At 35.0% G+C, this 8,052-nt stretch overlaps 1 long non-coding RNA gene across 4 annotated transcripts in view; it reads right to left on the reverse strand.

Moving 5' to 3' along the window:
* Window positions 1-7,495, reverse strand: part of LOC122060399 — a 10,302-nt gene extending 2,807 nt beyond the window's left edge. For 2 of the 4 annotated variants that reach the window (XR_006134391.1, XR_006134392.1), the window contains exon 1: window positions 7,127-7,495. This is a non-coding gene — a long non-coding RNA (uncharacterized LOC122060399). Of the gene's footprint in view, window positions 1-7,120 lie in introns of all 4 variants that reach the window. The other 2 variants (XR_006134390.1, XR_006134389.1) reach the window with 1 other exon arrangement.
* Between the last annotated feature and the right edge of the window lie 557 nt (window positions 7,496-8,052).

The raw sequence follows: 8,052 nt of genomic DNA on the forward strand, positions 1-8,052 counted from the left end.
AAAAAAAAAAAAGTGGAGAGAGAGGGAGGTGCGAGAGGGTGAGAGAGAGAAATAAGGAATTAAATTTTAGAGACCTAATGGGGGAAGATAATATAGGAATATATAAAATGGGGTTTCTATTGGGAGAGAGGGAATCATTTTATGAAGAAGGTTTCCTGGACGTGAGAGATGGAGGTTTTTTTTTTTTTGCATAATGGTCTAATAAGATATGTAAATAAATTCAAAGAGAGAGAGAGAGAGAGAGTTATGGAGAGATTTGAGAGTGACCAAGTGGTGAGAAGGATAAGTAAGGGAGAATATTGAGAAAATAAGGAAATAAAAATTGAAAAGATATTTCAAAGAGGGGAGGGCAAGATAGTTTGAGACAAATATGGAGACTAATTTAGAATAAAATAAAGAAATTGATATTTGCACACGAAATTGATATTTTAAAGAATATTTAAGTCTTAAAACAAATATAAAGGGTACCAATAATTTGGAAGAAATAAAGATGATGGACAAAAAAGATAATGAACAAGATAGTGTATTTAAAATAAGAAAAAATGATAGAATAGTCAAGTGATTGGCCACGAAACATGAGTACATGCTTTTATATAATAGTATGATAGTATGATATATATATATAGAGAGAGAGAGAGAGAGGTAGGCGCGACACTGCTGAAACAGTAAAATGTGTTGTGAAGGTAATCGGTCGCCTGATAGACTAAAGAGGTGAGGAAAAGAGAAGGTACTTTCTCAGGGTTTAATCAAGGATCAAGTGTATATGGTTAAAGCCACGCTCAATGGGGGTATTTTGACCATTCATGAAAATAACTACCAGTTGCATTATCACTTAACGGGTTAGACTAATGGTGTCAGTGTGTTAGTCATTTTTCAAACTTGTAGGAGGTGTACGTGTTATTTTTGAAAACACAAGGGCGGGCATTGATTTATGGCGTAAGTTCAGGAGGTGGAAGTGCAATTTTCCTATCTTTTAATTTCCAGAATTTAAGTATCAGTTTAGTTTTAGGACTATATTGCATTCCCTAATTCTCTTTTAAGTTTGTAGTGTCGTCGTTAACTACAAGTGCAATTTACTCCATTTTCTTTTAGTTTAATTTCCTTTTATTTGCATGTCATACTTCTTCTAATTGAAATCTAAATTTAACTATTTTAGGTTTTTATCAGTTTAGGAAATATTTATTGTTTACATAAAACATCAAGCAAGCAAGGGAATACCTGGGTGGACCAGGTTCCTTCCTAAGTTCAAAACCTCAACCAAGTTGGTTTTTTAGTTAGCCTAATTTTCATAATGATGTCAACTATATTTTGTGAGTTTTAGATCCTAATCTAGGTAACGACTCTCTAGAACCAATTTTCTCAAAACAGGATTAAAGGTTTACCCAGTACATGGCGAAAAATCATTTTTCTCACAATGGCATCACCGTTGTAAGAATAGTTCATTTTCTGACAATCCTAGTAAAACTCTAACCCCTATGCTTAGAAAAATTTGAACTTTAGAGTCGCCACCTAGATTAGGGTCTAAGACACAACAATATAGTTTAATCCATCCTAAACTGGTCTGATCAGTCAGACAAAATTATGAACTTAAGAATGGATTTGGCACCCAGTCCATTCTAAATATTATTTGCTTGGCATTTTGATTAAATAATAAATATTTCCTAAACTAAATATTAAAATAATTAAACTACAATTCAATCAAAACAGCTAACGCAAGTTATGAAAATTTTCAGATCTAGATACTATCTTATAATTACCAGAATTTAAGTATGAGTCTAGTTTTAGGACAACATAGCATTTCCCTAGTTCTCTATTAAGTTTGTAGTGTTGCCATTAAGTACAAATAGAGTTACTTCGTTTTCCTTTTGTTTGCATGCCCTAGTTCTTGAATTGTTAGTTTAATTATTTTAGTTTTTTATTAGTTTATGAAATATTTATTGTTCAAAAAAAAAAAAAAAACCAAGCAAGCAAGTAAGGGCATACCATTTAACTGGGTGGACCAGGTGTCTAACCCCTTCCTATGTTTACAACCTGAGCTGAACTGATCTTTCTGTTGGACTAATTTTCATAATGGTGTCAACTATATTTTGTGAGTTATAGATCCTAATCTAAGTAGCAACTCTATAAAACCAATTTTTCACAGACATAATTAAGGGTTTTTCCTCTGTATATGGCGAAAAGTTACTGTTCTCACAGTGGAGTCGCCATTGTAAGAATAACTTCTTTTTCGACAGACTTACTAAAAACCTTAACCCTATCATCGGAAAATTTGAACTTTAGAATCGCCACCCAGATTAGGGTCTAAAACCCACAAAATTATAATTCATTCCATTCTGAAACTGATCCGACGAAAGATCAATTGTAACCAAGTTATGAACCTAAGAATGGATTAGGCACCCAGTCCACCCGGTTAACTGTTCTTCCCTTAATTGCTTAGCACATTAATTAAATAATAAATATTTTCAAAACTAAATATGAAAATCATTAAACTACAATTCAATCATAACAGCTAGAGCAAGTTATGAAAATTTTCAGAACTAGATACTATCCTTTCAGTTCCCTAACTTCCTTTCATCTTGCATGCCACAATTCTTATAATTGAATTGTTATTTTAATAACTTTAGGTTTTAATAAGTTTAATTAGAGATTATTTAATAATTTTAGTCTACTTCATTTTCCTTTAGTTTAACTTCCTTTCATCTTGCATGCCACAATTCTTATAATTGAATTGTTAGTTTAATAATTTTAGGTTTTAATAAGTTTAATTAGAAAATATTTATTGCTTAAATAAAATACTAAGCATGGGAAGGCCAGTTTAACTGTGTGGACCCAGTGCCTAACCCCTTCTTAAGTTCACAACCTAAGCCGAACTGATCTTTCGGTTAAACTAATTTTCATAAGGGTGCCAACTATATTTGTAAGTTCTAGATCCTAATCTAAGTAACGATTCTCTAGAACCAATTTTTTAATGACAGGAATGGAGTCACCATTGTAAGTATAGTTCCTTTTTCGGCAGACTCACTAAAAACTCTAACCCTATCCTTAGAAAATTTTGACTTTAGAATCGCCACCTAAATTAGACCCACAAAATTATAGTTCATTCCATTCTAAAACTAGTCCGACAAAAGATCAGTTCGGACCAAATTATGAACCTAAGAATGGGTTAGGCATGCAGTCCACACGGTTGACCATTCTTCCTTTACTTGCTTGTTACTTTAATTTAATAATAAATATTTCATAAGATAAATATTAAAATATTTAAACTACAATTAAATCATAAAATTTATAGCATGCAGCAATTAAAAAAAAAAAGAGGGAATAAAACATACATATGGTTGATGATGAACTACACACTTAAATGAGAGTTGGAGGAAACTAAAACTAAACCTATACTCATGCCTAAAATTTGGAAAAAGACCTAATTATAAAAACTTGCATATATACACAAAGGTCACTACAGGCATGAAATGATTCTAAATATACTATAAGAGAAGAAGAATGCACCAAAGTGGCATAAAGCTATCCTAAGCTAATGACTAACCATTGAAACAAAAAGTATTAAAAAAAAAAAAAAGGTCAAAAGGATTGGAAATTGAAAAATGCATATGGTTGTTAAAATTTATTTTAAAATACATAAACATTCTTGAATTATCCTGATATAACCATGTAATGTTGAAAACAATCGTGTAAAAAATAAAGTCAAAAACTACCAAAACCCTAATATACAAAATAAGATAACACCTATTTTAAAGAATGCTATGATTATGACAATTAAAACATCAGGAAAAATAGGAAAAATAATTAAATTGAGAAATACCATAAATAATATACAAAAGGGAAAACACCACCCGCTTGCATGTCTCTACATCTAGACATAGGCGGATGCAAAAGACTATGTTGCCCCCGCCCCGTGCACTGAAGATGCTCCTGCATGCCCTCCCCTTGGCCCATGCACCGGTGCAATGGCTGTGCAAGTGAGTAGTGTTCTCTTGCCCTATACAAAAATATACCAAAACCTTAGTTTACATAATATGCCACTGTCCAAAATCCTGAAGCTTGGATATAAAAAATGAGATTGAGCTCCCTGTCTGGTTGCGTAGTGTACACTAGCTCTTCCCTATGTATCGCTCCTCACACAATAGGGGGCAGTTATGTCATTTCTTAGGGGCAAGTTGAGAAAGAGACAAGGGAGGCAAGAGAGAGAGAGAGAGACTGGGAGACACTAGCATACGTTACGCACCGTTCTTCTCCCATAAAAATTATGAAATAAAATATATGCAATCACATTCTAAGACTAAAAATAAAACCCAAATATTGTTACACATTAAAAAAAATTAAAAATTAAAAAAAAAAAAATTAACATAAAAACAAATTGGGCATTGCTACCCAATGAAGGGCAGGAAAGATTTCATTGTCAAGCTTATAACTAATAAGTATTAATAAAAATTTTGAAATTTAATAAAGTACAAAGAACTAACCTAGAAGGAGATTGACTTAAGACTGAAGGGTGGAGTAGTGTGCGCTCAAGCTAAAAGGCTGGAAAGTCATTGCTCGAGATAGATCTCAGGCTTGACAGAGAGGCTCTCTTCCAAACTTCTTTGGATGTCTTTAGACGAGGTTAGGGGATCCTATTTATAGCTAAGGAGGTTGTATGACTTATAAGGAACATTTTACAACTGGTATCACTCAAATCCATTGAATATTGAATGAGATATGGTCAAGACAATCCAAAAATTTTCTCCTCTTTTTCTCACATTTTGTCTGAAACTATACTTGTGAGTCGGGCATAGGTGTCAAAAGGGAATAGAAGCCCTGCTGGTAATGGGTCCAAACTATGAAAATTCAGCTTTCTGCGAAGGTTGATAAAACTTTTTATATTCATCCTTATATTATAAATTTAACTGTTGAACATTTGAATCAAAATCCTTGAAAAACATTTGAATCTTTTTCACTTTTGGTTAGAACTTAGAACCAATACACAAGCAATAGTCGTTTTGCATTCAAAAAAGGGAGATGGCAATTTGGAGATTTCAATTAAAATTTGGTGCCGACTTTTCCATGGGTCTGTTATTCCAGTGAGCAAATTAAGTGAGAACAACGGAGAAAACTAGAACAGTGGAACTTCTTCTCTCTGATTCTATCCCTCTGTGTCTCAAACATATCTACCAAGCGAAGGCCATAACTCTCTCCACTCGCATTTAGTACCAAAAGCAAAGTAATATCTCGGTAATGATCAGTATTTCCCAGTATTTACACTAGACTAGACAAAGCCACAACTATGAAACCCCATAAAGCCTCTTTTCCCTCCCTCTACTCAATTACTCCCATGACAGCCCAAACCCAAAAAATCATGAACTCAAACAGCAGGGAAAAACAAGAATCTTCTTCACTCAATTCACATGAAAGAAACTTAAAACATAAATTCATTACAAGAAAATGGGAAGGACAGCACTGAGCTTTGGTAGCACACACTGAACAAAGGGCAAAAACAGGAAACAGTAGAGCCAAAAGAGAACAGTGTAGAAAATAAAACCTAAAACAATGCAGAAAAGAATGGATCGCAACAACAATCTCATACACACAAAGATTTAATTCGGAAAGATAGCCTACGCCCACGGTGAGATGAGATCTGTTTCACTATAAGTAGAGAATAGAGTTACAACCGCTCGTCCTCACACCTCTCTCAAACTGTTTACAAATAAAGAACCCTTGCTACAAATATATAGTGAAATCATATACAAAGAATTTACCGAAATACCCATATAGCCCTAGAAAATTGAGGCCTTCGGCCTATTAACGGCCCTTCGAAATCAGCCCACTTATGCAAGCGACGGAATACAAGACATCGTGCCCCCAACAAAGAGAAACAGAGATTGAAAGCCATTGTATCCCAACCCAGGTCAAAATCTAAACACCCAAGAAAGCATAAAGATAAGAACCATAATAAGCATAATTGGTAGCAGATAAGAGATGAAGTCAATGCTACCTTGGGTCTTCATAATTACATAAGTTTTTTTATATAAGAATTTCAGGTCCAGATACGTTTGATACTTTGATTTCAATATAGGATAGGAATTCATGCCAGTTTGGAAATCCATCTTGAGTGCAGCTACAACAAACTAAGCCATGAAGATGTAGTGACCGGCAAGATCGACCTACGAAATGTCCAAAATGGAAGGTTAAAGTTGATGTTTCCTCTTCTAGTGAAGCCATCACTCAGCCAGTTCTACCTGTGATGACTGCATCAGGGGTCTGTTCATTTAGTAATACCATTAACATTTTTGTTAAGTGCTGATAGAACTTTTCTCCTCTTTGGAAACCAAAGTGTTTGGAAAAACTTGTGTGAGCGAGGAAATGGTACAACTTCCAATATAGGAAGCATCACTACAACTACCATTAGACGAGCTCAAGGTGATGATGGAGGGAAGAGTAGATTTGAGGCAAGCGAAGAAAGAATACACGAACTTCCTAATTAAACTCCAAAGTTGGTTTATATATATATTCTTCAGCTCTGAATTTATATATGCAGCTTTCCTCTGTCCTACCTTATAAGTCTATCTCATCTTTGCCTAAAATCAGTAAAATAAATTCTGATTGTTGCATTTCATTTATCGGGAGCTAGGGAGGGATGATCATGCAAATTTTTCACAACACCAGTAATAATCATTGGTTGAGACCACATTTGCATTGAACACAGTAGTGTTTTTTATTTTCCATTAGTTTATTTTTATGGTGTATTTGTTCCTATAATCAAAAAATTGTCTCAGATTTGTGATAACATTGTCTATTTAGAAAATTAATTAAGAAGGAAAAAAACCCATTACTAGCATCTGTTGAAAAGAAGACTTTATATTGCCCTGCCAAGCGCCTAAAACTAAGAGTGGAAATTTAGGGCAAGCTTTGTCGAACACTGCCCAAACATTACTAATCAATAAATGGGCTTTTATTGTTTTTCTTTCCCGCAAACCATACTTTCCAAATGAAACCCAATCTTGATAGAGATAACACAAATACACCACAGAAGCAAAAAACCACAAAACAAGAGACACAGACACCCACTTCTGGACTTTTATAAAAATAAATCGAAATATGAGAAGGTAGCAATGCTTAAAAGGCGCACCTTCACCTTGATCAGTTTTGACAACAGAGGCAGCCAAGATGAAAAGAAGAATCAACAGAAGAAGACGACTGGGATAAACTTTTAGGCCTCCTGCAAGAATCTCCTGTGCAGTAAGGCTGGAAAGACACTCAGAGAGAGATCAACATATTCACCTCCGTGTGGGTTTCCAATTGTCATCCTCTTCAGAGCAGTGCCCTCTGCAATAAAGTCTTCTTCTTTAGAATCTATGGAGGGGATCATAACCTAAGGGATTGGAAAACAGAAGCATCGAACCTCGACTGAAAGCCAACCAGCGATTGAGAAGAAAGGAGGGTTTTGAGTTTACAGAGAGGCAGGTTTCCCCACTAGATGTGGGCAAACACAAAGAAAGAAACTTTTGTCGGCTGTACACGCAAGCGAGCGGGGTAAATAACGCAAGCGGATTAGCTGGAAGCCTGGAACGGATACGTTTGCAAATTTATTTATTTATTTATTTATTATTTGGGGGGTGGGTGCGATAATCTCTTCACTCAAAATGATGAGGCAAAAACCAATCATTACAAATTCTCCAAATTCTCTGGAAAGAAAGATTCTCGAAACCTTCGTTGGGAAAGTCCACTTTGAGACACAATGGGTCATCCCAGTTTTGGTTCTACTGACATATTCAAAATTGTAGAAAGAAAATGATGCTTTCAAAAGCAATATGTCCTAGACGTTAGAAGAGATACTAAAAGGAGGGTGCGAGAAAGGGAGAAAGGCACTTGATAAGAATCTGACAGTCTGAAAATAAGACAACATTCGAGATACTAACCTAGACAGTTGAGGAGAGAGCCAAGCGAGCAGCCAATGCTTTACCTACCACAGTCGGCATGAGACCAAAATGATCCGAAGCAATCGGCCGCACTTGCTTCATTGGATCAAGAATAACGCAACCAACACCCAAATCTCTTAGT

Source organism: Macadamia integrifolia, chromosome 14 (assembly GCF_013358625.1).
Source record: "Macadamia integrifolia cultivar HAES 741 chromosome 14, SCU_Mint_v3, whole genome shotgun sequence".
Classification (NCBI taxonomy): Eukaryota; Viridiplantae; Streptophyta; class Magnoliopsida; order Proteales; family Proteaceae; genus Macadamia; species Macadamia integrifolia.